This window comes from Vombatus ursinus, unplaced genomic scaffold (assembly GCF_900497805.2).
Source record: "Vombatus ursinus unplaced genomic scaffold, bare-nosed wombat genome assembly UNPS02014909.1, whole genome shotgun sequence".
NCBI classification, from domain to species: Eukaryota; Metazoa; Chordata; class Mammalia; order Diprotodontia; family Vombatidae; genus Vombatus; species Vombatus ursinus.
The window spans coordinates 13,142,016-13,151,725 of record NW_020954687.1 but is presented as its reverse complement, the minus strand read 5'-3'; the positions used below and the strand labels follow the sequence as shown (position 1 = coordinate 13,151,725).

At 35.5% G+C, this 9,710-nt stretch overlaps 1 protein-coding gene across 1 annotated transcript in view; it reads left to right on the top strand.

Moving 5' to 3' along the window:
• The window catches only part of RGS18 (regulator of G protein signaling 18), an 18,994-nt gene that overhangs the window by 3,349 nt on the left and 5,935 nt on the right, over positions 1-9,710 (top strand). The window lies entirely within an intron of this gene.

Below are 9,710 nucleotides of genomic sequence, written 5' to 3'. Positions count from 1 at the left end.
TTCAGATGGCCAATAAGTGTCTTGAGTAGGCTTGGAATCTGAGTCTTCCTGACTGTGTCCAAAGATTTTTCTTATGGTCTTATTGCATTTATGTCATGGAACATGAAAATATTTTTAAAAATTAGAAATTAGTATCACCCAGAAAGCAGTAGAGAGGTGCCTGAGTTCATGATTATATGAGCAGGCTGAACAAATAAAGAATAAAAGATTTAAAGGAGATTTGGAGCAAAAGTTGTCATGGGGAGAATCCATGACTGAAAAAAAAAACAGCTGATCACCTGAGCAGGGATGGTGAAGTAGAAGCACAAGGCTTCTACTGGAATCATTGAAATATCAGGAATTTGAAGAGCTTCTCCAGCACATTGGGTAGATAAATAGAAAGACATAGATAAGAATCATACTTCATGGGCAACCATACAAGTCAAGTCAGGTCCACAAACATTTTACCTACTATGTACCAGGCATTGTGCTAAACACTGGGGATGCAAAGAAAGGAAAAAAAGCACCCACTGCTTTCAAAGAGCTCTGTTTCTAGTAGGATGACAGCATACAAATAACTATGTACATACAAAATATATATAGGATAAACTGGAGGTTATCTCAAAGAGAGACCTCTAGTATTGAGTATGTTCTAGTATTGAGTAGATTGAGATCTACATTGTTAGAATATGCAAACATCTGATGTTATAAATTTATTTGAGTTTTTTTTTTACTGAGAGGGGAAATATTCAATATACAAAAAAGCATTAGTTCTTATCATTAGTTTTAATTCCTTCCCTCACCCCCCAAAAAAAATTACTTCTAAAAAGAAGTCAAATTGCCTAAATTGAAAGTTACCTCCTTTCCCTTCCTCTAGCCAGCAAAGAAGCAAATGAGAAAAGAATTCCATAGGATTGTGAAAAGTTGGAATTTTAATGTACTTTCAAGTTAATGTAACCCAAATACCTCATTTTATTTATAATGTTAACACCTCAGAAATTCTGCAATATGTTTTTCCTGTTCCCATTTCTGTCTGAAGGAAAGCTAGTACCTTCCCTCTGAGATCACCTGTACACACACACGCAAACACACACACACACACACACACACACACACACACATGCATACACATGCATATGTGCATAAAGATATTTATCATACATATATTTTTGGTTGCATGCTGTCTCCCCCATTAGAATGTGAGCTCCTTGAGAGCACAAAGTGTTTTTGCCTTTGTTCCACATTCTTTAGCATAGTGCCTGGCACATAGTATGTGTTTAATAAATTCTTGCTAACTGATAGACGGTAGACTAGATATAGTGCTAGTGGAAAATATGGATTCAAATTTTACCTTTGACATTATTGGCTTTGTGAACCTGAAAAAAAAAATTGACTTCTAAGTACTTGGGCAAATCCCTAGAACATAAGATCTAGGTCAGAGATGGGTTTGGATCTAGAATGAGTTTAAAATTTTCATTGATGAAAGAAGTTGCTACACCAGGAATCCTTTTATCCCCCAAGCTGATAAAATCACAGGTCTTCTATTTGCTAGATAAATAGCTACTCATTTTCTAAGAGTCCTGGCTCTGGAATTAGGCAACCTGGGTTAACATTCTCTTTCTGTCACTTATTGCCTATATAATCTCAGGGAAATTAGACAGTCAATTGGCATTTACTAAGCACACATTTACCATTTGATGTTCAGTCATTTTTCAGTCACATCTGACTCTTCATGAGCCCAATTGGGGTTTTCTTGGCAAAGATACTGGAGTGGTTTGCCACTCATTTGCCACTGGAGTGGTTCTCCAACTCATTTTACAGATGAGGAAACTGAGACAAACAGGGTTCAGTGACTTGCCAAGGGTCACATAGTGTCTGAGGCCAGATTTGAACTCAAGAAGATGAGTCTTTCTGACTCTAGACCCAGCAATCTATCTTTTATGCCACCTTACTGCCATGCATTTACCAGGTATGATATTAAGCACTGGGGATACAAAGGCAAAAATAATGGCATTCTGGAAACTCACAATTTAATGGCTTATGTATGTGTGCAATGTGTAAATAGCTAGGAATCTTCAAGCTGCATATAGAGCAGGTGAAGGCAATCTTGAAAGGGAAAGCATTAGGATCTGGGTGGGGGAGGGATAAAACAAGGAAGACTTACTGCAGGAGATAAGATTTAAACTGTGTCTTAAAGAACACCAGGAAAACTAAGAGGTAGAGGTTATGAGGGAAAGCATTCCCAACATGGGAGACAGTCTGTTCAAAGTTACTTATGTGGAAATTAGAGCATCATGTTCAAAGAAATGAAAGTAGACTAGTGTAGCTGGATCGTAGAATGCATGAAGGAGAGGAATATATAGGAGGGCAGGAAAGGTAGGAAGGACCCAGATTACAAAGGGTTATAAATGCCCAACAGATGCATTTATATCTCATTTGTGACCATAATATGGAACCACTAGTACTCATTGAGCATAGAGGTGACAAGATCAAACCCAAGTTATGAGAAAATCCCCTTGCAAGCTCAGTAAGGGATGGATTGAAGTTGGGAGAGACTTGAGGTAGGGAGAGCTATTAGAAAGCAATTGTAGTAAGACAGGCAAGAGGTGTTAAAGCCCTGAACTAGGGTTGTAGCTATATGAATAGAAAGAAAGGGATTTATATGAAAGATGTCATAAAAGGAGAAATGACCAGATTTGGCAATGAATGGAATAGAAGGGGTAAGAGTGAGTAGACTTGTATGACTCTGAGGTTGTTGGCCTGTAGTGACTGGAAAGAGTGACTAGTACCATGGACAGTGAAATCAAGCATTTACTGAATGTTTATTAATTGATTGACTAAGAAGCTCTGAAGGGCAAGGGATAGATGGGGACTTGGGGAGGGGGAAGGGTAATGAGTTATGTTTTATACATGTTGATTTTGAGATGCCCATGCAGCATCCAGCTTGAGATATTCAAAAGGCAGTTGGAGACACATTTAACCTTAGTGGGCCTCAGTTTCCTTATCTGTAAAATGAGGTATATGGACAAGATGCTTAATGAGGTCCCTTTCTAGGTCTATGATCCCATTATCTTTTGAACCTATCTTTCTTCCAAACAAACCTGTGAGGTAGGCAATCCAAATATCATTAGTTTCATTGTAGATATGAATGAAAACAAATATAGGCTTTAGTCCCTCTCTGAACTGAGTTATTCTCATTTCCATTATTATGAGACTTGATAGAGATTGTGGTTTATGAGGATATGATTTAAGAACTTAGTGGCATCAGAGTAGGATTTTAGTTGCATTATATATCAGTTGCATTATGTAAAGTGAAGGTGAAAGTAATCCAAAAAAGGTATTCTAGTGCCGATGTGTCAAACATATGACCCACAATACTCCAAAGTACAACCTGAACCAGATTAAAATATAATTGGAAAATATTTAATAAAATAAATAAAAATACAATAGAATATACATAATGTTAACATGTGGTTTTCTAAGTTAATATGCAACTACAGGGATTTTTATGTATGCTTAATGGGCCCCACTTCTATTTGAGTTTGACCATACTGACTTAATGCATTTTATTGACTTGCTGAAAGGATCATAACTCATACTTATATATCATTTTATGGGGAATATTAAATTTACCCTCATAACAAAGCTCTCAGTTAAGTTATACAATTAAGTGTATCCCTTTTTTGCAGATGAAGAAGCAGTTTCAGAAAACTTAAGTGATTTATGCAAGGTTACATAACGTATTAAGTGAGAGAGCCAAGATTTAAGAACAGTGTTCTTGGTCAGCTCCTTTTCATTCCAGAAGAATCTCAATTCCTTTTCCTTGTATTTTGCCTCTTGAACTCTATACAACCTATGACTGATTTTCCTTAGCTTGATTCTGAGAAAAAAAATACATTGTAGAGAGAACAAGAGAAGAATATGTAAGTTGCTCTTAGATAAGAAAAGGGAGTGAAAACAAAACAAAATAGATCACTTGATATACTGGAAATTATTATCACCCACCTTTCTTTAAGACTGGTGTTGCATTGGAAAGGAAGTTCATGTTTCTCTCTTACAGAAGATGAGTAAATGCTTCTTAAACTTTTAACCTTCTGCCTTTTATATGTTGCATTTACTCATTTCTATAGTTTCCTATATTCTATAAGATCTAGGACTTCAATGTTCCAGGAAAACTGTGATCCTGAATTGGCCTTATTAATAGTGAACAGTACACCACAAATCTTCCTGCAAGATTAAAAAATAAAGTTTAGGTGAAACTATAAATGGTGTACATAAAGGGATCATTACATCAGAAGGACCCATTTTGCTCCACAACAGGGTCAAAGCTCTTGATTCAAATCTTAGAGTAACAATATTACAATCTAGTAATTAGTGGTCTGGTTGCACTGCAGAGTCTCCTGACTCTTTTGTTTCCTTGGCATCAGAAATTGAAACAACAGATGCCCAAATTTCAATTTAGAAACATACAATTACATGTATTTCAAATTTGTATGACACATTGAGCTTTTCCCAGAGTGAAAACTAGTTCTGGGCTATGGCAGGCTCTTCTGGCAGCTGCATTAATTTTTGCAGACTTTTGAAGTACCATTTAGTAAGTTACTGCCTCAGGGCAATGATGATTTCATCACAGTACAAAACTCAATGCAGCAGCCAACAGTGGCTAACACAACCTAGGGCAGTGGGGAGTAGGGATGGGGAGGGGAGGTGACATACACCCGGGGGACTTTGCTCAGCAGACCATATTTCTTTTTAAGTCCAATATTATTACATACCTGAAATAACAGAGTTTCTCTTTAAGCACCCAATTTTACTGTTGAAGGATTGTTCAAGTAACACTTTTTTTTGGATTTACACAATTTGTTGGAATTATATAATGCCTCAAAAATGATAGCAATCAATTAACACAGACTGACCATCTATATAATATGTATAGCACTGTTCTAGACGTTAGAGACTATTACAGCCTGACATAGGATAGAGAACCAGAAGTGGAGTCAAAAAAGATCTGGGTTCTATCCAATGCTGCCTCTAACACATGCTGGTTATGTGAACCTAGGTCAAGTTACTGATTCTTAGCATGCGCAAGCAGCTCTGTAAGGCTAGGCACCACACAATACCTGTGGATCAGAATTTGGCACCGGGATTTTCCTCACCACGAGTTCTTGACTCCAGTGATATTATAGGTCCAGATTCCCTCCCCCACCTACTGTTGCTTGGTTGTTTCAATTGAGGGTATATATCTTCTTCATGATAATCTACCTAAGGCACTTTTTTTTTCTTTATTCCCTTCCTCAAAATAAATTTTCAGGATTTTTCTATAATTTGAAGTAGTCTTTCCTAAATGTTATTTCTCTCTAGAGTAGATAAACATTTTCTGAAGGCCTTAACAGCTTAGAGACTATTTCAATGACAGTGTGTTCCATGTGTTATAATTGGGTGTTGACCATATAACAAAGCAAATTAGTTTCATCTAGTAGTGATGAACTAATCCTTTTCAGTATCTTGGAATTTATTTGTTAGCTCACTTGGGGAATAATTTACTTTCTTGAGAGTTGGTTAGTAAGTATGGTATATGAACAAGCTAATCTAAAGTCAATGTAGTTTCCTTCTTCCTCTAAATACATTGCAACCTTCTCCAATGCATTACACAACAGGAGATAATCTCACAGTTTCCTGTTTTCATGTTAGACCTAAGCTGGGGGTAAGGTATACTTAAGTCCACTGCAGAGATCAGCATGGTAATTTGAATGTGTGAATTTCTCTTCTGGATGGATTTTAACAGCTACAGAGGAGAAGGACAATCCTTTAGCAGGTTTCCAAGAAAAAGTTTCCTAAGGCTGTTTTCCCTCCTCCTGGCTAAGCACATTTGTCCCCATGACTTGCAATTAAAAAAATCCAAAAGTAGAGATCAGCTTCACTTCAAACAATTTTGTGACTTGCTCTTAATTCTTCTTATCTGTCTAACCGAAAAGTCATTATCCTTTAATCTCAGAGCTCAATACTCACAAAGATATGTGTGTATACACACACACATATATACACATATACATGTATATGCAAATATGTATACATACATACATATACATACATAAAGGTAGAAATATGTTTCTAAATAAATATGACTTTGGTAAATAATCATCAAAACACAACAGGAGAAAACAGTATAATGGCAGAAATGGATCTAACAAGGGAATGGTTTTCATTCAATTCAAAGTGTAAATGGCCACTTATTCATAGTGCTTAGTAATATTTAAGAGGAAACTGTATTTCAGTGAGCAGCTGAGTTTCATTTAATGGATTCACCATATTCTGGAGTATCCTAGATATAAAGTAATTCCATTTCCTTCATTAAACAGCAGTATCCCACATAGTCTCTATTCAATACCTCTAATAAGAGGCTGATGGCCATACAAGTGTTTTATCTAAAATTGAATTTTGCCTAATACACAGTGTTCTCTGTGAACAACAGGCACTTAATCAATGTTTGTTGAATGGACTTATTGAAACACTTCAAGAACTTTTACCATTTTGGTCATGCTTTTCTGAATGTCCTGTCATTTAAAAGTCCTCAAAAATATGCTTCTGAAGGACCGAGTACTAAAGATATCATCTGATTGGCTCTTAGGATAGTGAGAATATCATCTCCTTTATTCTGGTGGCACTCCAATAGAACATCCATTTCATTTGTGTGTGTATTCACTCTATGGTCACAGATACTAGTACCTCAACACCTCATCATGTGAATTTCTTGCTCATTTTCTCCTAGATATTTTGTAGGGTACCTATCTGATGGGCCAAAGGAGAGTTTCCTAGATGCTATTACTTTTACTCATTAACATTCTATCCAGTTATGTAACAACATTGTCTCATGTTGAATATGTGTGTGTGTGGATTAGCTTTGGTTGCTATATATTATATATTATATTATAGCCTCATATCTTGTCTTATAGCTTTATATAATACATATGATAAATTACTATATATCATATAAATTCATATATGCATTTATATGTAAGTGAATTTTGTATATGTACATACTATCCATATATGTATACATATATATGCATTCACATACACATACATATACATGTAAAGAGAGAAAGACATAAATATATGTATGTATATATATGTGTGTGTGTGTATATATACATATATATATATATATACATGCACATACACATACATATATACACACTACCTAGCGAGGTGACACAATGTATAGAGTGGTATGCCTGAAGTCAGGAAAATCAAAGTTCAGATCTGGCCTTAAATACTAGTTGTGTGACCCTGGACAAATCACTTCTTCTCCAACTGCCTCAGTTTCCTTAGCTTTACAAGGAGAACATAATAGTACCTACTTCAAGGAGTTGTTGTGAGGATTAAATGAGATTACATTTGTTAAATGCTTAGCATGGTGCCTGATGCTAGTAGGTACTATATAAATGCTATTATGATGATGTTGTTGATGTATAAATGTAGTCATATATGAACTGATAAGCAAGATTCCTCTGAAGACCAGGTATCTGTAGAACCAGGAAGAAGTAATCAGAACAAATGAAGTTCTCATGCGAAAAAGGATATTTTCTAGATAGCTGGCAAAGATCTAGTCTCAGGAATAAGTTCTATGTGATTTCTCAGTTCTACAGATAGTTCACATTTGCTCAATTTTGGTTGTGGTTTTCACTTTCAGTTTGGTGGTTTAACAAAATCATATGGTTTAATTTTCTCATTTGCTCCCATGCTTATTAAAAAAAAACATAAAAATACTGTACAATTGTTTAACAAAATGTTTTTTCAGTCAGAGATAAGGGATAGAAAGCTCCTTTTAAGGTACCATCAAATCAGTTTTTGAAGGATGCATGTTTTATCTGTTAACTAAAGTCAGCTGCCTAAGGCGTCAGATTCACCTGAAGTCTGGAGAGGATTGCTGAAACCTAGTTGACAACAATAAAGCAAAATTAACGTAGACTTGAGATTTAAAGGTAATGCAAACTGCTTGTGACAAGTTCATCCAGCAAATGGCAGCTGATGAAAGGAATTCTGGGGCAGAAAATTAAATAAAATATACTTTCAAATTGTATTTCCTCCTTAGGCTACTGTGTTAACAGGATAGAGATGGGAATCAGAACTATGATTTCACTGGTAAAACAAACAAACAAACAAACAAACAAAAAACGAAAAACTCTGAAGTGGGGAAATCTCATCTACATTCTCTTTAACTTAAAGGTTTTAGAGCAATGGTAGGTGAACAGGGTGACACAGCCATTATAAAGCAAGTGAAAATCAACAGGTCACATCCAGAGTTCTTATACTATTATATTGGTTTAAAACCTCAAGAAGAGAGGATAGCTATGACAACTATCTTTAGTTCTTGAGAATTATGGCTTTATGGTGAATTGGGAAAAGTTCAATTCATAAAGTATCTGAAAATAATAATTGAGAGTTCACATCCTCTTTTTAAAGAAAAACAGTGTTTAACATGAGAATTTAATAATAAAAACAACATAAAACAATAGATTTATAGTTGTAAGCACCCTTATAAGCCAGAAATTTCAGTTCCATGACTTTCCTAGAATTGCATAACTAGTTATCAAGTGTCAAAGATGGGATTTGTGAGATGCTTTCTCTTACTCCAAGGCTAGCACTCTATCCTGTGTTCCACAGTGCTCATGAAATGGGCAATAGGAGTGTTGAATCAAATGCTAATCACTTGCTTCTTCTTTCTACTTGGTGATGTTTTTGTTTTTGTTATTATTGTTCATTTCATTTGTTTTTAAATTCTTGCTGAGTTAATCAGAACTAAACAATTTGGGTAATTTTGTCCCTAGCCTAAGGAACTGAGTAAGCTGTAACCATGGTCCCATAGGGCTAATCTAAACTTTTCCATATCAGGGAAAAAGTTTCATCTAAGACCTTCAGTGTAGTCAAGGATGCGGGCAGAAAGATTACAAATAAACAGAGCTCAGTTAAGGGAATACAAGTTTTTCAAGCAGATACAACCAAGAGATGGGACATTGAGGAACTTCCTCCTGATATTTGAATGTGAGTGGAATTATAGATTACGAATTTAGGATATCAACTTCCATATCATTGGTTAGATGTTGAAGATAACTGGGCCAAAGGCATAGCCCTGTAGCAAAAAATTAACTATGTATATACAACCAACCACTCTGTCATCTAGTCTTTATTAATTCCCTTTTCAAGAGTTATACTGAACAAAAAGCATTTATTAATCACCTACTATATATTCCATGGAACTGTACTAGGTTCTTGGGATAAAAGACAAATGCAAATCCTTGGCCTCAAAGAGTTTACCTTCCATTGGGAAAGACATATAAAAGAAATATATAAAATATTTTTAATTTTTAGTAAAATAGAACTTTATTATTAACATATGAACATTTACATATACAAAAAGGTCAGAAAATAAGATTGTACATGACAATTAAATGTTATAGCTTATTTTAAATATATGTGTATATACATATTGAATTTAATTTGATAATACAATCATTTGTTTCCCCTTCTAAACTTTCTTCTATTTTTACATTTTATTTTTAAATATTTCGTATGCTTGTTTCTCTTTCTCCTCCTCCTCTTTTCCTTCCCCTCCTCATCCTCCCCCATTTCTCCTTGTCCTCCACCCTCCTCCTCCTCCACCCTTCTCCTCCTCCACCCCCCTCCTCCTCACCCTCCTCCTCCTCCTCCTCCTCCTCCTCTTCCTCCTC